Consider the following 26,055-nt stretch of genomic DNA (forward strand, 5'->3'; position numbering starts at 1 on the left):
ATGTAATTATATTTAGTATTCATAATAACTTTCCCTAAACATCATTTTCAAATAAACAGTAAGAACTATGGTTCAGTGACATATTTCAAAAAGATTTCTGCTATTCACCTACTTAAAGAAAATTGAAAATTACTAATGTCTTGAAAGTGTTTGATTTCAGGATATTTCAAAAAGATTCTGCTATTCACCTACTTAAAGAAAATTGAACAGTTGTCAATAAATGCTAATGAATTCTATGTTATAACTCAAACATTAATTGCTCAACTTTTGTTTTTTATTTTGCATTGTACACTCTTATTTGTCATTCTATATATACTTACTAAGTGCACGGTAAATGATTTAATATTTTTAAATATTTTAATGCAGTTTTTTAAATAATTCTTTTAAACTATCTAAGCATGGATCCTGTTTTTTCTCAGCATAAATTCTTTTGTGATTTAGGCTGGGAAAATAGTTCTACAAAAAGCTATTTTTGAGGAGCCACTTAATGTAATTCTAAGTATACAAATACCTTTAATAACAGTACAAATGTAAAGGTTTTATCAGAATGAAATATATAAAATTTTATTTTGTAAACTTTTAGTTTAAAATCTGTAACTGATAAAAATATCAGATCCACCTAGTGTGCCTCCTAATTAAAAAAACTTGCATGATATTCACTAGATCAGTGGTGGCAAACCTATGGCACACATGGGCATGCGCGCCATTGCCCCAGCTCTGCCTCCCCCTGCAGCCCCCTTGGAGGAGAGTCGGCCCCAGGCATAGCCTGTGCGGAGCAGCATAGCCAAGGACATGGCAGCTGGGCAGCAGGGACAAGACTCTGCCCTCGTGCCCCATCACGCACAGATGATGCTGTGGATTGTGGGTGGAGGGCGTGGCTGCTATGGCGCTGCAGGGCCACCTGGGCAATCTGCTGTGGTGGGCCATGGAGGTGGTAGGTGGCCCTGTGGCCAGAAGGGGGGGAGGTAGAGTGGGGTGGGGGCAGGGGCACTCGGTGTCTAAAAGGTTCGCCATCAGTATACTAGATCATATAAAATTTATCATCCTATTCTACAAAATACTTTCCCTTAGCAGCTTCCTGTAATTGTAAATCTATTTTCACAAACTATTTTCTTTCTCTAAAAGTTTAATAATAAAATTATTATTATACTGGTATCTATAACAATGTTAATTATTTTTAAAATCTCTAAATTATCTTAAATATATATATTATCTTCAAGGAAACAAACCTTTCCAACGCACTATCTGTTAGCATCTACTGCTATTATAGAACCTGAATATATTATAGAATTTTAACTTTATACTTGTGCACATTCTTTTAAAAACAGCCTAAGAAACTTTGCTTTTCAAAAAGCTATTTCTAAAAGGAAAAAAATATTTCAGTGCTTTATGTTACCCTTTTAAAGGACTAAAGTACTAAAAAAGAAAGGTATCTGTCATTTTAAATAGCAACAGTTTATTTGCTATCACAATTCAAGAGAAGGATAATACACATACATATATAATCTTTACACACACCACATTCTGAATACTCATTAAACAACAGGATTTCTCAGTAAATGTGAATTTAATTATGCCATTATTTAGAAAACCAATTTCTAAAATTATAGATTACTTAACATTACTTTCCCCACAAGATATACTGCTCAAAAAAATAAAGGGAACGCAAACGTATAGGATCCTATACGTTTGTGTTCCCTTTATTTTTTTGAGCAGTATATAATTGAATTAGTCAATTGCTCATAAATTATCTGAATTATCAATGTGCATTTATATTTTTGTCTATAAAACACATTCCGATTTTACACAGCTTTATAAAACAATGCTAGGTATAATCAGTTGTGAACTTCTATAAGCAAAAGAATGTACACACCGTATAATATGAAAGAAATTTATATTTTAATTAAAAAGATCCAATTCATGAGAACACTAGTTCTTTTAACATATCAACAATTAAACCATAATTATCCTTTAAGACATGTATATTTTTTGTCTTCTTTTCCTTCTTATAAATAAGAAATGATATGGAAATAAATCTCAAGCTTACCTCATTTTCCTCTTAAAAGACAATTAGATTAAGAGAATTCCCAAGCATAACAATTTCATTTTTAGCAGAACACACATACATTATATTAGATTTAATACCAACTATATTCTACTACCAAGCACAGAATTGTACTGGATCAGCTAAATCTGCAGAGAGCATTATTGTCCCATTTCAGGTAGAGCTAAAGATATTTCCTTTCTCCTTAAGCCAACAAAACAAATTCTAAATTAACCAAAGCCAATCCTGAGTTAGAAGCAAGTTTGTCTCAAACCACAAGAATTCTACACACATCTGTTTATATGACTTGCATTCAGAGGTCGCTCACATCAACAGCTTTTGTCTTTCACGTATCTGATGTGGTACATGTATATCAAGGCTCTTTTAATGAACCCAGTTCCACAGTTCCTACTTGCCTGCTGTCACTATGACACATATGGTTTGTATTTTACAAAGTCTTTTAAATTTAAAGGCAAGTAGAAGATCTACACAAGCTAGTATTATATTTCATTATAGACAAAGGATAAGTAGCATTAATGGGTTTTTTTTTAAGATTGTGAGGTTGTTGTTTTTTTAAAAGTGGAATAGTAGTAATAACAACAATATCCTACTCCTATTGCAATATCTTATTGAATAAAATATATCAGGAAAAAAGGAAAGACCCTCTACTACAGCAATCTACTGAAAAGTGGAACACCAATCCAATTGAAATAGCAAATTAACATTTTAATTTACAGATGAGCAGAATAAATTGTATACAAAGGGTATGATAATTTTATTTCATCGATATCACTGTTTTATCATTTTTCACTTATCCTTTTAAAAAACACAAATATAAATTCAGCAGACTGATGAATATTTATAAAGAAATTAATAAAAACAATAACTATTACTGTCTTGGGATATAAAAACCCATATTGAAAATATTATTTAAACATTAAAATTCTTTAGATTATTGAAAGTAAAATACATAAAATGTTTATAAATAACAATTCAAAAGTAATATTAGTCAGTATAAATGTATATACTTCCCATCCTGTCATGCATAAAACAGACCGGAATAAATTTATATTCAGAAGACAAAAAAAACCAATACACAAAACATGCTCAGTATTATTCTTCAATAGACATTTGAAACTGAAGATGGCACTCTCTCCAAACTTAGTTATTAGTTTGCTACTGGGGAATAGTGTTTGAGTGAAAGATACACCTGCAGAACACTGCCAGTACAATGTCCCAATGCAAGCAACATTTAAATGACAGCAGCTTGCAGTTGTAAAAGCTAACAAGTATGATTGATGACTTGGATTAAAAAGCTATCTAAATAGATTAGGATATTTGTGCAATCATTTGACAGCTCCAAGCCTTTATTATTAGAAAGAATTGCCAGGACCATAAGGATCATTAATAATAGTTAAATTTAGGGTTATTTTCCATGTAATTATTTGTAATGTGTTATAGTAAAATAATAATAGCAAGAACAGCAGTTGCATGACAAACATAGAATACAGCTATCTAATTACATCCTTAAAAACAATTTACAGTCTTTGAAAGTATGGAAATATTAAAAATATAAGACAGACAAAGACAATCCAGTGATAACTAGAATAATCCTTACAAAACTCGAATACAATTCATTTGTCTTTGACAAAAAGCAATTATTAAATGCCTTTCAATTTTTAAAATGTTTTTACTCATTCCCTAGTGGCCTGTGGATGCCATTATGCTAAATTATGTCTTTTTCTGTTTTCAGAAAATTCTGAAGAAATCAATAACAACAAATTTCCAGAGGCTTAAATTACAGCATCTATGATCATCCATGAAAAATTAAATATGCTTGCCAAACAGCTGAAAATAAGTACTATTACAATGGATTAATTTAATTAATGTAATCCAGCATTGAAACAGTTTTAAAAAATCTTCAATAAATATAATACATTAAGGATTTTTTTTTTGCTTAATCCTTTTGTAAGGATTATTTTACAATAAAATAATTTTTTTAGCCCACATATAAGCTAAAACACAATAGAGTTGGAAATGCTGTATATTGCAGAACCCTAAGGACATAATGAGAAACTTTACTAATATGTTTTACATACTAGAAGACCTAAACAAACATTCTATTAAGATCATTCTACACTCTGTATATTAAAATCCGTATAAATTTAATTATGAGGCAAACCTTATCCACTTGGCCTTATCTGAACTTTGCCTAAGGGCAAAATCTAATTTTCCTCTGGAAAGCTTATGTCAGTTGAACAGAGATGAGTGCCATTTTTTTCAATCTCCCTCTTACCTCTAGCTGCCAATGATGCCTCCTTCCCAAGATTTTAAGAGCCCACTCCAATACAGTAGATATATGGAGGAAATGCAGAAGAAGGGGATGTTCAAAAGAGTTCAACCTCCCTCCCCCAGTTTTTTTTGCACTTATGGAAGCTTTAGATTTTTCAACAACCCAATCTATTTTATAGCTCCAGCAATTAGTTCACCTAAATGGCTGCAGAATAAATTAAAGGAACAAAGACTTAATAACATTTGACTACTGTAGTACCTAATTTATATGAGTGTGAGATATACAATATTCTACAAACAGAATGCTGGTGAATACCTTTTACTAAAGTTGCGGGATCAAGAACACTAAACTTCTGTATACCAAATTTGCTCTTCCACAAAGTAATTTTGATGTGCTAAATAATTTAAAATGAAATAAGCAAATAATTCAATTTCTCACTGCTATTACTGAAGGACATAAAACATGTAATTAAACATACTCCCTAATGCCCAGGCTTTATCAGAAATATGAAAAATTTGTGACCACATTCTGATAGTTATGTTTCAACATGTAAACCTCTTGGATAAGTTTCTGACTTAAAGATAGATATATCCGGGTTTTTTTTTCTCACAGGACGCGCAGAACGGAGTTCCGACACCTTTTTTGGATGGAACCTTGTAGGGTAGGCAAGGCGGGTTGTATGCTGTGTGTGAGTTCCGGCAACTTTTTTTTTTTTTTAGAAAAAAAGCACTGGATATATCATGTAGCATCTTAGTTATTTAACAAGATAACATCTGAGTTACAAACCAACCATTTAGGCCTGCTTCTTTCTTGAGACAGATATATAGCTACTCTTTTAATGCCAAAATTTCACTCCTATATTGCATTAGACATTACACAAAGATCCTATTCAATTCATTTTTGTGATCACATGATATACATCAGTGCATTAAATAGTAATTTAAAAAGAAATAAAAATAGAAACACAAAGCACCTGAGCATAGTTTAATCTATCATCACCAACCAGGAGGGGAGCTCGGACTAATGCATAGGGTCCCAAGCTTGGGCACAAAGCCATATTTTCAAGGCTTTACAAAAGGCCAACAGGGATGGGCTAATCTAATCTCTTCTTCTGGGCTCTGCCAGCAAACAGTCCTTAGCCAACAGTTAGGGAGATTGAGTAGGATGGATAGAAATAAATGTGCTTATATTATTACTTCTAGAAAAATAGCTAAGACAATAATTTATGACTTAACTATATACAATGTTTTTTAAATTCCACATTCAATGGCAGCACATTGTTTTTAAAAACTAGATGAAAAATGCTGAATATGCTCCTTATTTTTATTACGAAGAATACTAAAACCCATTTCAGCATGATCTTATTTTTACAAGGTATTTCTCTACCCTCTGACATGGCTATAAAGCAATTTATCCAATACAATAATAACACACACATACACACACACACACACACACACACACACAGAAAGAAATGTATGTATGTATAACATATAGTATATACCAGGGGTAGGCAACCTTGGCTCTTTTATGACTTGTGGACTTCAATTCCCAGAATTCCTGAGCCAGCCATGCTGGCTCAGGAATTTTGGGAGTTGAAGTCCACGAGTCATAAAAGAGCCAAGGTTGCCTACCCCTGGTATATACAGATAGTCCTTGACTTATGACTACAAATGAGTCCAATATTTCTGTTGCTAGGCAAGGCAATTTTTACACCAGTCATGCCCCATTTTACAACCTCTTAAACAAATCACTGCAGCTAAGTGAATTGTGTGGTGGTTAAGTGAATCTGACTTCCCCCACTGACTTTGCTTGCCAGTAGCTGTGTGAGCAGGTTCCAACTGGTGATCACATGACCCCATGCAGTGGGTGCAGTGCAAACATCATAAATACATGCCAGTTGCCAAGGGTCCAAATTTTGATCACATGACCATGGGGATGCTGCAACAGTTTTAAGTGTGAGAACAGGTTATAAGTGACTTTTTTCAGTGCCATTTTAACTTCAAACAATCACTAAATAAATGGTTGTAACTCAAGGACTACCTGTACTACGAATATATCTACTGTATAATATACACATTGCCATTATGTCATAAACTGAAAAGCAAAATAAGGCCACTCTCAGACGAGCATTACATAAGTAATAACTGCTACAAGAAAAAACAAAAAATGAACACAATTTATAGTCTTGTAAACTTTTTTTTTATTGAAAAATTTTTAAAAACTTTTACAAAGACAGAAAAAAAACAATAACAACAACAAAAAAACCACAAAACAATACAACCCTCCCCCAACCCCTCCCAAACCACCCCCTCCCTCCCCCCCCAGAGCTTCCCAGAGCAGAATATAGGCTTAATTAAAAAAAAATAACAAAATTATAAAATAATTAAAAATAAAATATATATGAAAAAAGAGTTATAATCCTTAAAAAGAGAAAATATTTAAAATAGAAAAATACAGGTTATAAAAAAGCTAAGTGGTATTTTTTCAAATCCAGTTTAAATTGTATGAAATTTATCCATTTTTCCCATACAGCAAAAAATTTCTCTTGCGTTTGCTCTTTTAAGAAAGCCGAAATCTTTGCCATTTCCGCCAAGTAAGATACTTTAAAAAACCACTCTTGCAAAGTAGGCAAAGATTCCTTCTTCCAGTATTGACCTACTAAGAGCCTTGCGGCTGTAATCAGATTCAACATCAATATAACCTCCTTAGCATCACAATCAGTAACAATACCAAGCAAAAACAATTGTGGAGTAAATTTTACCCTCTTTCTAAAAATTCTCTGAATGTTCCACAATATCTTAATCCAAAAAGCTTTTATATTTTTACACGACCACCAAATATGATAATAAGTGGCATCCAGGCAGCCACATCTCCAACATTTAGGCTGTAAGTCAGGATACATGAAAGACATCTTTTGTGGATCAAGGTGCCATCTGTAAAACATTTTATAAAAATTCTCCCTTAAATTTAAGGTAAACTTTTTATAAGTGTAGCATAAGGCACAATGTATCACGTTATATAAACAATTGCAAGGAACAGGAGATAAGCTACCATTATTTTCTCCTCTTTCCCCATCTTCCCCCTTGTTCTATCAAGAGTACTATGGAAATACTCGAAGTACACTGAAGTCCTAAAAGGCTTGGGACAGATTTTAGTACATTGCTTCAGGCTTCCTGAATAACAGAGAACTCTTTTAACTTGTAAGAAACTACAAGAGACAAAAAACGAACCTGAAGGATTTATGCCCCCCCCCCAAAAGGTAGTTATCTTCTTTAGATTCTGCACAGATAAGAATCACAGAAGGAAAAGAAAAGGGTTTTCACTTATCAAATTTAGTCTCTTGCTCAGTGTAGGAATCCCAATTAAAATGTCTTGCATTTGCTAATATGCCTTTTGTTTAAATATAGGAAGTCAAGGGGAGCACAGCATCCAATCAGTAATTGGCTTCACTTTCAACCAATAATATATGGACTTCTTACCAACTACCCAGAATCACCATACGGCCATTCTTAAAACTAGGTACGAAACAACTGAGAAAGAACAAACAACATAGTACAAGGACATAAATGTGTGTTTTTTTTCTATACATGAACAGAGCAATCTATGAGTATGATAGAAAAGGTCAAACGGGAGTATTATACTGCACAATGCTACTGATATATAACTTTATGAAATTCAATGGTGAAAAAAGTAAGATTCTACATTTAGGCAAGAAAAACCAAATGTACAGGTATAGTATAGGGGGTACCTTGCTCAATAGTAGTAACTGTGAGAGGGATCTCGGAGTCCTAGTGGACAATCACTTAAATATGAGCCAGCAGTGTGCTGCAGCTGCCAAAAAGGCCAACACAGTGCTAGGCTGCATTAACAGAGGGATAGAATCAAGATCACGTGAAGTATTAATACCACTCTTCAATGCCTTGGTAGGCCACACTTGGAATACTGCATCCAGTTTTGGTCACCACGATGTAAAAAAGATGTTGAGACTCTAGAAAGAGTACAGAGAAGAGCAACAAAGATGATTAGGGGACTGGAGGCTAAAACATATAAGGAACGGTTGCGAGAATTGGGTATGTCTAGTTTAACGAAGAGAAGGACAAGGGGGGACATGAGAGCAGTATTCCAATATCTCAGGGGCTGCCATAAAGAAGAGGGAATTAAGCTATTTTCCAAAGCACCTGAAGGCAGGACAAGAAGCAACGGGTGGAAACTAATCAAGGAGAGAAGCAACCTAGAACTAAGGAGAAACTTCCTGATAGTTAGAACAATTAACCAGTGGAACAACCTGCCTCCAGAAGCAGTGAATGTGCGAACACTGGAAGTTTTTAAGAAGAAACTGGACAACCATTTGTCCAAAATAGTATAGGCTTTCCTGCCTGAGCAGGGGGTTGGACTAGATGACCTCCAAGACCCCTTCCAACGTTGTTGTTGTTGTTATTATTATTATTATTATTATTATTTATAATGTCAATCAGATTATACTACTATTATTTAAAATTCAAAATTTAACCTGTATATTAAAATATATAATTTATAGAGTGAAGAAGAATGGATCTTGTTTTTTTCTACCTCAGCATAAACAGAATGAACAAACGTTAACAGCTGGGTCCCTATATTTAACGTGCTACTCTATTTCCCAACATCCATGAATAAAGTATTTTTCTTTAACCAAATGACGTCAGTCTGAGCCAGATGAACCAATTGTGTGATTCAGTATAAATAGCTTCCATGCTCTCACAAATATGTAACCAAGGGGATAATTAAATGTGATATAAAGATAGTTGATTTTAAAAACAGAAAACATTTTACATTATTACTTACACTTATTAATCAAAGATGTCCAAAGTCTTTCTGGATGCAAATAGTTTAGCTGCCTTTCATTCACTTAAGCATGAAATTTAAGGCAACCAATGTTATTTGACCATTTAAACTCAAATTTATTTAAAAGATAGGTGACTTAAGGTTTAATAATAGCTGCACTGTCACTCATAACTGAAGGAGCTTTTGGTTTTGTTCAGTTTCTGGTTTTATAGACAGGAAGCCTGAGTCTCCCAGATATTACAGAAATATTGATTTGTTTTAAAAATGAATGTCCTGGCATCCTACTGAAATTCTTGATGGATAAATGCAATCCTGGTTGCCTTGATAGCATGGATAAGAGTGAAGCATAGCTGTGTAATAAATATCATTCAAAATAACTTGGTACAAGTCAAAGAAATTAAATTTATAAAATTGTGCAAAACATTTAAATTCAATATAATATCCTCTGAGTTCCAAACACGCACTTTGAGCCAGAAATGGGCTGTTTTAAGTATTCTAGAAGTGCTTTAAGTCAACATTTCTCATTTTAAATACACCTCTACATGCACATTTAGTTTCTTTTTCAGTCTTTTTAGCCACTGAGACTTTTTTGGAAGCTGAAACTAAACAATCTCATGATATTTAATTAAAACACATTTGACAAAGTTATGAAGTAATACTGGTAGTGCTGCTCATCCATCATAAAAAATATGCATACTTTATGGTTATAGAATTCTCATGTGTACCCAGATTTAAATTTCTATTTGCTAAATAGAATTATTTTGAAGATGAAATGAAGATGTACTTATGTAAGAGTACAGGTAGTCCTTGTGTACCAACTACTTCTTCAGAGACCATTCAAAGTTACAAACAGTACTAACAAACAAGACATAGGACTGGTCCTTGAAGTTTTGGCTGTCGCAGCATCCCTGCAGTCATAGGATCATGATTTAGATGGTTGGCAACTGACAATTATAACAGTCACAGCATCCCATGGCCACATGATCAATATTTACCACCTTCTCAGCCAGTTTCTGATAAGCAAAGTTAATAGGAAAGCTGACAGGAAATTAAAAGTTATAGTCACATGACACTGCATTTAACAACCCTGGGTGATTTGCTAAAGACTGCAGCTAGAACTGCTATTATAGATCAGCATGGACATGTGACATTGCACTTAATGACAATGCTACTTAATGATGGAGTTGCCAGTCCCAACTGTGATCCCTAAGTGGGGCTTCTATTAATTCTCAACTTACAACTTGTCACTTAGTAACTACTGAAAGTTACAACAGCTCAGAAAGGATGATTTATGATTCATTTGCTTTATGGTTCATTAACCACTTCTGGCCATAGTAAAATGTCATGCCCTCCCAACTCTCCTGTGGTCATGTGATCATGATCTGGGTGTCAAGTGTCTTATAATCTTGTGATCGCCATTTGCAATCTTCTATGCTGGTTCCCCCAGAAAGTCAAAGGGGGAGCTGGCAGGAAAGGCTGTAACATGCTGTTCCTGCAGAAGGATTCTTTTCCTCCACGGACAAGGGGAGGGTTGTCGTAAATCCTTTGTCAGGTTGTGGAAAAAAAGTTCAGATCTTCAAGATCCCCAGTTCATTTCTCCAGCCTAGGGCAGGAGTTCTTCTCCCCTGCATGCGCTGAAGAGAACCCATGCATTGGAGAAACAAGGCAGGGATTGTGCAGATCCAAGCTTCGTTTCTGTAGTCTGAAAAGGATTTCCAATCTGTGCATTTAGGCCAGGGGTAGTCTCTTGAGATGGGCAGCAGCTTGCACTCTCAAGCTCTAGGAAGAAGGCAAGGTTAAATTACGTCTGAAATATTGCCAAAAAACCTGCAAGGACCAGTTCAGGCAGTCATCAGAAGTCAACATTGCCTTGAAAGCATTCACACCACACCTCATTTAAAAAAATAAGGGCAGGTAGGAAGGGGAGAAAAATTCCTAAGACTGAATTCAAGCAAGCCAGCCAGCCATTGGAACTTTTTTTTTTCAGATAATATGCATAAATTCCCAAGGAAAAAAAAATAACATCAAGCTACCTGTTAGGAATGAAGGTCTACAGTGTTTTGAACTTAAAATCTGGAAAAGTAAATACATCAGTTGAGCTAAAATATTTATACACCAGTGCAAATAACCTATTTTGACCAGTAGCACCTTGCAGACAGAAGGGATTACTGAAAATGAATCTGAGGCACCAGAATTCTACTTGAAAGAATGTGCTGCACAGCTAGAATAATGGATGTGCCTGAAGAAAATATAGGGACTTCCATGAGGAAGCACAAAAATGGAGAGAAGCTGCATGGGAAGAAATTGAATACAATTGAATACAATTTTGTTTGCACACAAACAGAATATGAATGATAAAAGAACTACCAAGAGGCAAAAAAGGTCTAATAAATAAGTGGGTTTTTGAAACAAAGACAACTTTGCTAGTTAATTGTATTTTTTTGTATTTCAATATAAATAACATCAAGCTCCTCAGATCGGAACTGCAGCCAAGAAATTAAAAGATGCTTGCTCCTGGGGAAGAAAGCTATGGCAAATCTACACAGCATACTAAAAAGCAGAGACATCCTGCCAACAAAAGTGCGTATAGTCCAGGCCATGGTTTTCCCAGTTGCAATATATGGCTGTGAAAGTTGGACCATAAGAAAGGCTGAGCGCAAAAGAATTGAGGCCTTTGAACTATGGTGCTGGAGAAGACTCCTACAAGTCCCTTGGACTGCAAGGCGTTCAAACCGGTCAGTCCTAGAAGAGATCAACCCCAACTGCTCTTTAGAAGGCCAGATCCTGAAGTTGAAACTCAAATACTTTGGCCACCTAATGAGAAGGAAGGACTCACTGGAGAAGGGCCTAATGCTGGTAAAGATTGAGGGCAATAGAAGAAGGGGACGACAGAGAATGAGATGGCTGGATGGAGTCACTGAAGCAGTAGGTGTGAACTTAAATGGATTCCAGAAGATGGTAGAGGACAGGAAGACCTGGAGGAACGTTGTCCATGGGGTTGCGATCGGTCGGACACGACTTCGCAATTAACAACAACAAACATCAAGCTAGATTTTTCCTAGTTTAAAAATGAACTAAGTGGTATGTGACTGCTCTGTTCTAAAGAGAGGAATGATTGGAAACGGGCTGGGCACAAACTAAAGTGGAAATTATAATAAGCTGATAGGTGACTGTGTGCTCCTGTCCTTGCTTATCTCTTCTGCTTACAATATTTTTCTCACAAAACATCCCTTATCTTGATTGCCCTACTATTTGCTTGCTTGCTATCCTCTTTTTAAAGAGTGCTTGGTGGGACTAAATGGTTGGCTGAGGAAATTAGTTTACCCATTAGCTAAAGAGCTATAGGCTCCCGACTCTTTTGACAGCAAACCAACAAGCATACATTGTATTTATCCATAAGAAAAACTCAACCTTTAATCAGTTAGGCAAATAAGCCTCTGCAAATGTAACTCACCAGCTCCTCTTTGTCCATTTTAAATGTTAGGCCTGTTTGTATTTTAAGTAATTATCGTGGTACGGTTTGGGGTCATTATTGTTGCTTATTCCTGCATTATAATTAATGTGTGTATTTTTTTCTTCCTGTTTCCACTTGCTATTGGAATTTGACATGGATTGATTACCATTTCATTATCTCTGCAGAATGTTGAGTATACTGACATATAATACTGATTGATCACTATGGCAAAAATGGAAGATGGGGCACAACCTTATTTTTGCATTGAGCTGTCATTATTTCTTTTATTATTACTATATTTATAGTTTTGTAAAAATAAACTATGGTTTGTTTATAATCTTATTTTTAGCATAAATATACTGGGATGCTATATTTTAGGAATTGAGAGATGATAAGAAATAATGAATTTCAATAAAGGGCTAGTTTGCTCTACAATTTTTTGGACTTCTGCACGGACCAAAAAATAAATCACCTAGCTTTTCTCCCCAGTGTTGAGATAGGATCAGGAGGCTGAATGTCAAGAGGTTTAACTTTATTTTTAATGCTTATAGTTCTAATATGGTTTTGTATTGTTTTATAAATTACTGATATTATTTTAATTTTTGATTGGGAGCAAGATTGATTTGATATAAGATGTACACCTTATAATTTTTTTAAAATAAATAAAAATGACCAGCTATGTTAAATGTTTTATTTATGTAGCCACGTATCTTACACCAAACTCTGGGTGTCCATATAAATATTTAAATAAATTAACGTAATGTCTACTTGCAGCTTTCTAAATATGTGTTATGTGCAAATAATAATGCTTAGCAGTGCTTTTTTTCTAAAAAAAAAAAAAAGAAAGATGCTGGAACTCACACACGCCATACAACCTGCCTTGCTACTCTACAAGGTTCCATCCAAAAATGGTGGTGGAACTCCGTTCTGGGTGTTCTATGAGAAAAAAAGCCCTGGTGCTTAGGATGATCTAGATGATCTAATTCTGTTTTATTGTAATTCTACATTAACATAAATTTGCAAGCCTGAAAGTATATCTCTCCCCGTCTTCTAAAAACAAGAATACAATATATCTATGGAAGTGTTGAATATAGAACAACTGTTTCATGGCAGGGTATTCTAAATATCTTTCAGGTGTTCTGATCAATGAATGTAACAATGGAAAGATGCTTTGTTTCAAACAGAGACAGAAATACAGTTATTCTAAAAATAAGGTTCTTTTGAGTGAATTAAAGCAAGAAAAACTCAAAAGTATCAGTGGTGAGAGCTGAGCAGAAGTATTGAAAGGAAGATGCTGAGAAGAGTGTAGGGCAGGTGCATCACTGTGTTGTTCTAGAGTTGTGACATTGGTAGTGAAAACACTTAAATGGTCTAGTGGGATACAGTTCATATAACATTAGTAGTAGCAGGAGGGGAGGAAGGGAAAATAATGCAATAGAAAGTTCAAGGATTACTTTGACCAGCTGGATATGTATTATTGGAAACTGTTTAGGGAGCAGAATGAGTAATGTACACCATCCATGGTTACTTGCGTCCTCTGTATTTTATATTAACTGAAATGTGGAACAATCAACGTGTTCTGGGTTTTAGTCCTGCTGAACAATGGCCGATTGGAAAAGGTCCAGCAGATAGTTTATTCTGGGGCCAAAATACTCCTAAAGTTATTGACAATAACAAGTATGAAGGTAGAAAATAAAAAGAATAGAAGGCACTTTTCCAATCTATTGCTCAGAGCATTAACAATATGAGTAACTGCCTGCTGAGTATATGTAATCAGTTTATGCTTGGCATAATTCCTATCAGGGAACAAGTTCATTAATTCAAGAGATTGAAATGGAAACAGCTAGACCGCTAAGTAAATATGTAGATGAGATTCCCCAGGAAATGAAAGCCAATTAGACAGTAAACTGCTTCCCTTTGTCAATCATTCAGACAATACAATACGCTCATATACTGAAAATTTATATAGAATAGGTCTTATTTCTGAACATAAGAGTATGCTGGAAACATTCTAGACAATCTTCTCTCATGTGAGTTTATGATCATTTCAATTCTTCATGTATATATTAGCAAATGGGCAATCCATTTCTTAAAAGAAAAAACAGTCTGCAAAAACTAAACCAGTCTGAGTACTTCCAAAGATTATTTTGGATTTTCAAATAGTGGAAAGGGGAAGGTCTAGAATTACAAAATTGGGATTTAAAAAAAATCATATCCGTCTATAAATCCTAATGTATGTGGTTTTCCAGAAGTCTAGCCACAATTAAGATAATTAGTGTCGGAATTATCCTAACTTTGTGCCAAATAATTAGGGACCACTGAAAGTTATCACTTTGTCAATATAAAGAGACTACATTTTTCAGAAGTATATTTCTACAGCTAGACTTGCTCAATCAACTATGTTTAATTTGGCAAAATAATGAAACTCTGGCACTAAGCTATTAAATATCAACAGATAGAAAAGTCTGTAGATCTGTGGAATATTTGCTAGAATGCCCAGAGCTGTCTTTTAAGAAGCTAAATGTAAATGCAAAAAGGTTTAAAAATAATCTGTTTTTATTTATAACATTTTGAGACATACAACCAAAATCAACTAAATCATCTTAGGCTTATTTAGAAAATAAAATTCCTTATATCTTCATGTCAAAAGTATTTTTATTTTCAGGTTCACAAAGAGAATGTTTGAAAAATACGTATTTTGTATAGCCTCCAGTTAAGAAAATGCTTTATACATATTTCAGTTGATTGAATTATTATTCTTTAAAACATTTCCAGCTTAAATTCAAACTTAGTATTCTTAGAAGTATCCCACTGATAGCATTAAAATAAATAATTAGTCCTTAATGATAGAGAGTGGAATTCTGCAATTCCAGGGAAAGACTTTACCAATGAAGTATCTTAGTAAGCATTACCTGATACCGCCATTTTTAAAAATAATATATTTAAATTAGGGACATAGCTTACATGGCAAATAGAAATAAGGACCAAAGTAGATATTGTACAGAACAATTGTGAATGAAGGCAAATATTGATACCCCAGGATAATGTTGCAATTTGGATCGATCACTGGGACCAAAGGTTTAGTCTTCCGAGCTTTTGGACTTGTGCTGGAGTCCATCCTCAGGGAACTTCTCTCTAGCAGAGTGTGTGCTTTGGGCTATTTTTTGTGTGGTATTTATATGGTGCCTGGTTGTGTGTAGCTGAAAACTCAGAAGACTAAAACTCTGGTCCCGGTGACCGACCCAGAATGGAACCTGCAGAACAATTGTGCTTTATAATATTCTGCAATTGAAAATATGATCACAGCTCGTGAGTCTCTGTAAAAGAAAACAACTGTTTTTAATTTCACAATTTGCCAACTAATTTTGGATTTAAAATAGGAAAATTCACAATAGTTTTATAAAGCCTAGCGTGGCCTTATTTACACTAGCTGCACAAACACTGTTCCTTTTGCTGAATCCCAGGAGGACAAAAATTTCATGCCAGAGGCTAGAGATTCACATAGATAGAAAAGCTGCTGATTCTATTTTACTATTTGCTTGGTTCCAGTGATGCTTTGCCAACAAAAATAATGAGCATGTAAGAAGAATAATGTACAATGCTTTCACTTCTAAGTTTTATCTATATTTATCTATCTGACAATGTTCTGGCATTAATATATTTGAATCTGCAAGTCTGTCCAGGTAGCATAACATCATTTCCAATCCAGATGTCCATATAAATATATTCAAGGTTCTTCATTATGTGTAAGACAATAATCAAGCTTAACTGTATGTGGCTCCAATCTCTCTTCAGTACAGTATAAGAAAATCGGTAAGGAAAAAATGTAAACAATAAGGCCAGCACCTCTCCATATCCTTTCTGCACTTAGACTTTTGAACATATATTCTTACATAAGAAGATTAATAATAATAATAATAATAATAATAATAATAATAATAATAATAATAGTTGGAAGGGACCTTGGAGGTCTTCTAGTCCAACCCCCTGCTCAGGCAGGAAACCCTATACCATTTCAGACAAATGGCTGTCCAATCTCTTCCTAAAAACTTCCAGTGTTGGAGCATTCACAGCTTCTGGAGGCAGGTTGTTCCACTGATTAATTGTTCTAACTGTCAGGAAATTTCTCCTATGCTTTGGTTCATTGCAGGCCGAGTTTATATTATGTGGGCAAATCCACTGGCTTGCAAAGTAGGCACAAGGTCTGAAACCCCAGCTTCTACAAAACAGAGTGAATATAACAGAATAAATGGACTTTGAATGCACTTGTTGTATACCACTTGCAATATGCCATACTGGCCAAAATGTGCCAGTAATTAATAATACTGTCTTTAGTGATAGTAGGGAGTGCTGCACATGTGACATGCTAGCAATTCAATCTATACCTTTTCCATCATCACTAGAAACATTTATGTATAAGTCTCAATTGACCAAGGCCATGATAGCCACTGAAGATCACTATCAATGGGTACATCAGGTAATAATTATGAAACACTGGACATACTGACTTATAATTTAGAGAAATAAATGGAACAAGATGAATTAAAGAAGAAAGAAAACTAGGTATGCTGTATGTCTATGAAATAAAAAAGGAAAGATGAATGAATGTGATCTGATATCACGGAATGGGGTTGATGAATATGTGAAAGGAAGAGAAGCTATAGACTTAATGATGAATGAAAGGGCTAAAACATTAATTGGTATTATTTAGGCTGAAGGTGCATATGAAAGTAGGACCCACCAACTAGCTTGAGGATAGTTGCCATGTTACACTGCAGAGAATGGTGATAATGGATTAATTAAAAATGACTGGGAGAAATTATGGGACATTCGGAATGATTGCAATCCCTGTCTATTAAGTGACATGAATAGATGGATGGAAATGAGACAAAAGAGTGCCTGAGTCACTTGAAGACCCAAGAATCAATGGGAACAATTCTGTTCGGTAAGCACATCCTTACAACAAATAGCAGTTTTTTTTTAATATGAGGTACAAGCATAAGCCTATAGAAACATGGGGCAAAGGAATGAACACCATTCTAAAAGCGTTATTTATTTGACCGTTTAGGAGGGAAGGGTGATGAGAGATTCTGAATATAAGACAGAACATTCTGGTAGTGCCAAAAGTAGATTTTGGGGAAAAAGCAAATCAGACATGGGGGTGGGGGGGGGGGAAAGAATAAAATAGAACAAAGGCAGGAATAAGCTATTTGTATCCTGTATGACAGAGTATTAGGACAGATTAATTTTCTAAAAAGAATAAGAAGGCATAAGAAAAAAAAACGTGTTAAATTGCCTATTGTAGAGTGAAATGAATTTACATTATACAGCAACATAATGTGGGTAGTCAATGAGAAATATGAAAAGGGATCTTAAGGTAAACAAGATTATGAAAGGAAGAAAAAGTATGCAGCAATTTTGATGGACATTTTAAAAAATGCTTCAGAAATAGATACAGAGGGTTAAACAAGGAATCTACATGAGACTAAATGAATTAAAAATAAAAGTAATGAAACAGTTTGAGATGAAGCTGAAATAAGGGAACGCAGCAGGAATATTTTAGAGAACTGTATTGGAAAAATATATGTCAGAAAGGAAAGCAATGTTAGTCCAAAGAAATGAAAAAGAAAATAATAAATGCTGTGAAATGGTAGGTATAAATGCTGTGTGGTAGGTATAAACTTGATACACTTTAAAATATGAATGTTTTGTTTATGAAAAGCTTTGAGACTTATTTTTCTGAGCCTAATGATAGTATAGGGCAGACATGTCAAACACAAGGCCCAGGGGCCGGATGTGGCCCACAAAGTGGTTTCATGTGGCCTGCGAAGCCATCCTGGAAACAGTGAGGGAATGGCTCCCGCTGCCTTAGCCCTGGCCCAGCCTGGCGGGAGCCAATGTACAATTTTGTGGTGGCCATCTATGCTAAAATGCATTCAGTTTTAGCTCCACAAGGCCATCTGGAAACAGAGAGGAACCAGGAGAAAAAGAAACGTGAGGCTGCCCAGCTCCCAGCCTGCCCGGTTTCAGCAGACAGAGGGTATTCACCTCACAGCGCTAAGAGCTCAGCCTGGTAGCGCGAATCTGATGAGAAGTGCAATGCTGCCTAGCCCCCAGCCTGCCTAGTTTCAGCAGGCAGCAAGGTGCAAAGCTGGCGAGCTTCGAACTGTCCGGCTCAACCTCTCGGCACTGTGAGGAGAGCGCCCCGCTGCCTGCTGAAACCGGGAAGGCTGGGGGCTGGGCGGCATTGTGCAGGTAACATTGACTCTCACGCTGCTCATGGCATCCCCTCCCCCAGAGCCCACCAAGCCAGATATGTGAAGTAGGTGAGAGCCATGTGCTGGCCACTTCCAGGCAATGGTGCATTTCTTCATTCCTCACGAAGGGTAACACCTCCCCATCTGCATTTCTTGCCTGTTTTTCTCCCTCCCTCATCTCAAATATTTTCCCACCACTCTGTACTTAGAAAGGAAGGAAGGAAATAAGGAAAGAAAGAGAGGGAGGGTCTGAGAGAAGTCCTGCCTTAGTCCTGCCCTGCTGCCCTTTCACCATCCCATTGCCCCCTCCTCCTGGCCTATCCTGGGAGTCTCCCATCCTATTACTAAGGAAGCTTTGGATACAAAACTGGGTCTCCTCCCATGGAGAGGGAATGGGCCTCCCTCTAACTTTGCCCTCGTACCTGAGCAACCTGGGTAAGGAGAGAAAGCACAGCAGCAGCCTTGAGGAGGAGGTAAGTGCAGCTGGGCACCCACTTGGGGAAGTAGGGCTGGGCTTGATGCCATGGGTTCTCGAGGCCCAGGCTGGGCATTTGACCTCTGCTGCCCAGGGCTCCGGGCAGCCCGCATCACCATCCAGCCCCCCCATGGCCTGAGAGGAACAGTGAAGCTCCTCCAGTAGATCATGCCTTGGCATTGCCCTGGTCCCATCCCTTCTGCCAGAGACCCTCAGATCTATCCCACTCCTGCCCAGGCCCCCATAGGCACCCTTGATGCGAATGATGTAGGCCACACATCATTGACGCTCACCCAGTAGGCCACACCTACTCCATCCACGCCCACCCAGTAGGCCACACCCACCCTGGCCATACCCACCTGCCCCCCCGAGGGCAATTGCAATGCTGATGCGGCCCTCAATGAAATTGAGTTTGACACCCCTGGTATAGGGGAACAATAACATTGTTGCTCTATACCAGGGGTGTCAAACGCAATTCTGAAGGGTAAAATAGCAATATTTGTATTATCTTTAATTGCACATACATTTCTTTAAGTGTGACTAGGAAGATGTTGGCCAATTGTGATTTAAAGCACATTGGAAGTGCAATAAAATCTGGGAAGTGCAGTGTAGCTTTAAGAGTTTACAAACCAGATTTTTGTTCTTCAGCAGGTACCGTGTTTCCCTGAAAATAAGACCTGGTCTTAATTTTTTTTTGGCCTCCAAAAGAGGCACCAGGTCTTATTTTTGGGAGGTGTCTTTCCATGGTCTCACCTCGCAGCGGTGGCACTGATGTAGAAGTATGTATAGATAGATTTGACATTTTTTGGGGGGAAAAATAGGTACTTTTTTGGATCCAAAACAAGGCAAATTGAGGTTATTCTACACCACTGAAACTCAGACATAATTTAGACTCTTGCAGATGAAACTGTGTATCTCTAAAGAGAATGCAGTAGTATCCTGTAAAGGAAGAGTCACAAAAGTTGGTAATTCTACACCACAACAAGCTGAAACAAAACTTTAGCAAACAGACCCACTGGGCTTATGAAGTGTGTTTGCTTGAAGCAAATATGACAGAACAACTTCCAATGCAATGATAATTATTTCTTCTAGTTGATACGTGTGGTGCTGCAAACAACAGTTACAAAATGTACCATTCTGTTTTCAACAAAAACTGGATGTTCTGCTAGGAATCTGTGAAGAGAAAAATGAAGGCTAAAGCATGAGACTAATAGAAACATGACTAGAAAATGCACTTTACTTGAAAAGAACTTAAATCTGCAGAATCAGATGAACTTAATACTAGAATAATAAAAAAGTCAAATAATGGATGCACTCTATAATTTGTAAAAAAAACAACAACTTAAGCTTAGAGTTGTCCTCGGTAATTAACTGAGCATTATACAGTAATATACTCAGAACTTTAGCTTTAAATAATTAAATGATGACCTAGATAGTTATATTTCCAAAGTGACTTGTGAATTTAACAACTAAATGGGGCTCTTATAAACAGCTCTCTCACATTTAAAAATATTTTAAGCTATAATAAGTTTACTACTGAACACCCATCTACTTGGAGACTTAAAGTGCTTCCTAGAGAATATCAAGACTTTCATTTTGGAGTAGTTAATTTCAAGATGTTCTCTAGAACATCTTGAAATTAATAAAGAGATAAAGGTTTTAGGATATCTCTAGATGCCTACTTGGGAAATGGACAAAATGGCTGAATCATCAGCAGACAGACAGAAAGAAAAGCAGCAGCAGCAATAATGTACATTTGCATTTAACTGGGTAATTTAGCCTTGAGAAAAGATAAGGAGATATACATAGCACTCTTCAAATAGCTGAAAAGATGTCATAGAGAAGGCAGATTCCAACTGACTATTTTTTAAAAAAAAAAATTCTAACAATTGACAGTGGAACCAATTCCCAGAGAAGTAGTAGACTTCCAATCACAGGAAGCGTTCCACCATTGAGCAAGAGATTGGATTTGATGAATTAAAAGTACCATGACTCAATAATCTGAAGACAGAAAAATCCTGAAGGTATGAAAAAAGCTTTGGGATTACTTGAAATAGTATATTCTTTGGGGGATTTAAGGTTCGTTTTTGTGATGTTATTGCATTTCTGTCTATGCGTGTAATCTCCATATACTACTCTGGTAGTTTTTGAAGAAAAGTAGTATGAAAACTAATACACAATATGCCAGTCTTGAGAGATGGGTTAATTTATTCCATACCAAAGAAGTTCAAGAAATGCACCCAAATCATTTTTTTTCCTAAACACTGACAGAAAATAAAGAAGGAAACAAATGAACACCAGCAACGTATGATGAAAAAAAATCAAGAGAAACTAGAATGGAGTCATATGACACTGGAGATACAGGAAGACATCAATTTCTCCCGGTGTGTGCTTCTTAATATAATTTCATTATTTTTTCCAAAATATTTAAAGTTCTAAAAACCTAAAAAATATTTTAGGTTATGATTTGCTAGTTTAAAAGATTCTATCAGTAATGGAAATGTTACATTTAAGTTCGGAGCCTAACAAAGATATATAATGTCACTGCAGAAAGCCTAATGCCAGTTTGTTAAAAAGTATTTCTGCAGTGAAGTAGGTCCTCAGCTAGAAACAGCAGACACAGCCTTCATCTATTATTTATGCTGCTTTGTGCCTATGTCAGCTCCTGATTAATAATTGATTTTAATCTCATTATGGCAGATTTTATTACAGTCTAATTTAATTAAACAGTGAATTGCCTCCCAGATGCCACCACTTGTACCATCTTTTAAATAAAGCTGATACAACCCAGATTTGCTTGGAGTTTCATCCCAAGTAAAAACAGTATAAAACCAAATTGACTCAAAACATTTTATATTGATATATGCAATGGACCCACTGTTTCTTAAATATTAGACTGAAGACATAGAGGTTTTGATGAAGCAACAGTACATTTCAATTCACAGGCTCAGTGAAGTAATAGCTTTTATCACTCTCAATTCCAAATATCTGGATTATAAAGCACTTTCTCTCCAAAGAGAAATTTAAGGAAAAGACAAAAGATTTAATACATGAACATGGTTTTAAGCCTTTATATAAAGATTGTTTCAGGCTTAAGCTGGTAATGGAAGGTTACAAGCTTAATTAGATAGTAGTTTGCCATGTGTTAAGATCTCAAGTTACATAAAGGCATTCTGAGATAAAGAAGCAATGGAAGGATTTCCTTTGAAGCTATAAATAGGAGTCATCAGTTTTGCCTGACTTTAGCACAAGAAAGTTTTGTGAATTCTAATCAAACAATATGTATGCAATCATTATTTTATTTTTAAACTTTCTTAAAACTTCAGGGTTCACCAAATATTTCCCATTTTATATATATTATATTTATTTCACTCTAAGCAAAAGAATATTGCAATTGTTCAGAAAGGTTTCATTTCTAATTTACCTCTCTCCAAATCCCAAATTTCACGTAAAAGCTATAGTATTTATAGGATCAATATCCAAACACTGTGCATCCATACTCATCCTGCTGGTGGGAAAATATCTCCAGTCAGACCACAAGGAAACTACAGAGAATAGCAGATCTGTAAACATGGCAGCCAGTAAATTGACTGTGTATTCCTCGGATACTAAATGGTGAAGGAAGCTAATCCCTCAAGCTTCCCGTGAAGGGGGACAAGATTTTAGACCTTTGCCAGTGTGATTCCTCTTCCAAGTTCTAGTCTTTTGCTACCTGTTCCACCATTGGAAATCCACACTGAAATGCCAATGCTTCCCAAAAAAGTGTTAACAACAGTAATCTGTACAACAGTTATCATAAGGATGAAGGAAAGGAAAACTGTGCCAATAGGGAAAAGCATTGGCAGGAAAGCTGTGTCAACAGAGAAAAAGAAAGTGCCTAACAGATGGAACTTTTTTTAAGAAAGCTACCAGGTAGATGTTTGTATAACCCGCTGGTTAAGTCTCCCCTGCCAGTTTTTCCCCCCTTACATTCTTCAAGTGAGTGGAAAATATTTTTCCATGAAGCTGCACCTTTGTCACCCATACTGTATCAGTGGAATGACTTGTCTCCAGAAATTCTGAGAGCTCCAACACTGGAGGTTTTTAAGAAGAGACCAGACAAACATTTGTCTAAAATAGTATAGGGTTTCCTGATTGAGCAGAGGGTTGGACTAGAAGACCTCCAAGGTCCCTTCCAGCTCTGTTATTCTGCTCCAATAAGTATGCTTATGGGAAGAAACACATTTGTTCAGCCCAAAATATGAACAAATCTTTTAACTTAGAAAAATGTTGAAATCTTGTACCTGATTTATTTTTATGCACACATACCGTATGTATACAAACACAGGAAAAAAGACAGATATGCACAAAGCAGCAGTTAATTCACATCACACATACTTGCTAAATAATGGCATTGTTCATGTTATAAGCCAAGGAAAGTATCCATGACACAATCCTGTTAACAAAATAACCAAATTCTTTCAAATTAACTATTTTGTGCAAGGATTGTAAACCACTGATGTGAAGCTTTACATGTAGAAAATTGTGTATTTGCAGCAACGACCAGCTCTAGCTTTTCTATGCTAGTGGTGTCAACATAACTCTTCAAGAGAACTGTATGTAACTGTAGAATTCACCATTATTACTATCTGTTGTTGACAGAAAATGCTGTTATAAGTTGAGCAGCAATCACTACCTAATAATCAAGTTAGTTCTCAATTCATGGTCCGGGTAACTTCGTAGGATAAATATACTTACCAAAGGTTCAGGTAGCAAAAATGTTACTATAGTAGATCTGTGAAGTGGGTCTAGATACACGAATAATTATTTGTTTGTTTACCTTAATGCATTTGACTAAAAAAAAATAAAAATCAAATGAGCTACTTTTGATAAAAGGAGAACTACTGTTGTAACCATTATCTGGGCACATTTCTTAAAAGCAAATACAAACCAAACAAATTATCCTATTCTATCTTGTCCTATCATATCCTAGCAACATGTACTACAAGTATAACATTATTTTTAATTTGCCATATAGTTAACACATTCTTTACAGCATAATTCTATTTTCTACCTACAATTAAACTGTACTAAGTTAAAAAAACATGCACATATTTGGTGTTTAAGGGATTACAATCTTAATCAGTATTTTTATATTAAGATACAAGACATTCCACTTTGTCTTGGGAATTGTTCTATGAATTAAGTTTCTGTTCAAACACTGAGATACCCAATTAGGAATCCCAAGACACTTATATCTAAAATTAAACCTCCACCTTCAACCAGTAATCCTACATATTGTTTGCCTACTAATTTCCACAGTCCTCATCACATATACAGACTTCCCGCAAACTCCAAAAGAAAAAAATTGAAAAGAAAAAAAGGAAAGGAAAAATAATTAGCAAAAGAAAAAAGCTGTAGAAAAGAAGCAAAAACAATGGGGAAATGACTTTAATATTTTTATGGTTTATCCAGAATAATTGATCTCATTAGACGTCTCCAATTATACTATTACAAGAAACCAAAAAGAAATGCAACTTCAACCATGCATTATTCAAGGCTATTTTTATACCTTAGCTAAAATATGCTGTTGTAAAAAAAACTAGGCAGTTTTTAAAATAATACAATTAGGGATACTTTTAGATAGCATATAATACAAAATTATTCCCAATTGTATTTAATTGATATCCCACATTCCCCGAGAAAAGGATAGTCCCACATTCTCTTAGAAAAAAGTGCTTATTTCTTTCTAAATATAATTTTCATATTACTATTAAGCAGGGTAGATTTGATTTAAATCAAGTCAATTTAGTAAAAAGGCTTGATTTAAATCAACTCGATTTAAATCATAATTTTTAAAGAACAACTGCCATTTCTGTCCTGCAGCAGCTCCTGTTCTGACCTGCTGTTGACTCACCGACAGACCCATTCACTTTAATGGGACAGCTGATGATGCGGCAGTGACACAAGGTGAGGGACGTAGCAGGTGAGTGGATGCCTGCTAACAGGCACTGCCATGATGGATTTGAAATGACAGGTGCTCCTTAAATGTAAGGATTCATTCTTGCTGGTAGGTTAGTCAGGTTAGTAAAATGGTGATATCAGAACCTATTTTAGGTTAATAGGTAAATTAGACATAGTTGGGGAACTACTCAATTAGAGCAGATGCATTTCTCTACAAACAATCATACAGTTTGCAGTGTACATAGATTTGCAAAACAATGGGATAAAGGAATATTTCTGAACTTTGTTTTATGATTTATCTCATGGTTACTGTGAAATTGTATGAGGGAATCAATGCAGTGCATGTTAGCTCAGCTTGCAGAGCTTGGACTCATTGAATGAGTTTACCAGAAATGTAAATATTGCAGAATATACAGCCTCATGCTACATAACTAAGCTCCATTTCATGCTGAATAAACTAAATTATTACTGTATCTTAAATAGAAAACTATCTTTAGATAGATTTTTACTCCAAAAGCATTTTATTAAAATAAATTTGATAAAAATAAAAAAAATCCGATTTAAATGAAAAACGATTTTTTAATTTATTTTTTAAAAAATCATTGATTATTATCCACCCTGCTATTAAGGTTCTGCTCACCCTTTTTTAAAGATGTGTTGATAGTATTTACCTTTGTGGCTTGTTTTATTTATTATTAATCACTTAAAATGTCACTTAATGTTTTAAAATTAGAAATACTTTTATTATTCATAATCTAATATGAA

General features: G+C 35.5%; 1 protein-coding gene across 16 annotated transcripts in view; it reads right to left on the reverse strand.

Annotated features, from left to right (window-relative positions):
* Positions 1–26,055, reverse strand: part of EYA4 (EYA transcriptional coactivator and phosphatase 4) — a 114,895-nt gene that overhangs the window by 66,032 nt on the left and 22,808 nt on the right. The gene's annotated exons all lie outside the window — the stretch shown is intronic.

Source organism: Crotalus tigris, unplaced genomic scaffold (assembly GCF_016545835.1).
Source record: "Crotalus tigris isolate CLP2741 ecotype Arizona unplaced genomic scaffold, ASM1654583v1 scf7180000017611.44802233496:7321179, whole genome shotgun sequence".
In the NCBI taxonomy this organism is placed as follows: domain Eukaryota; kingdom Metazoa; phylum Chordata; class Lepidosauria; order Squamata; family Viperidae; genus Crotalus; species Crotalus tigris.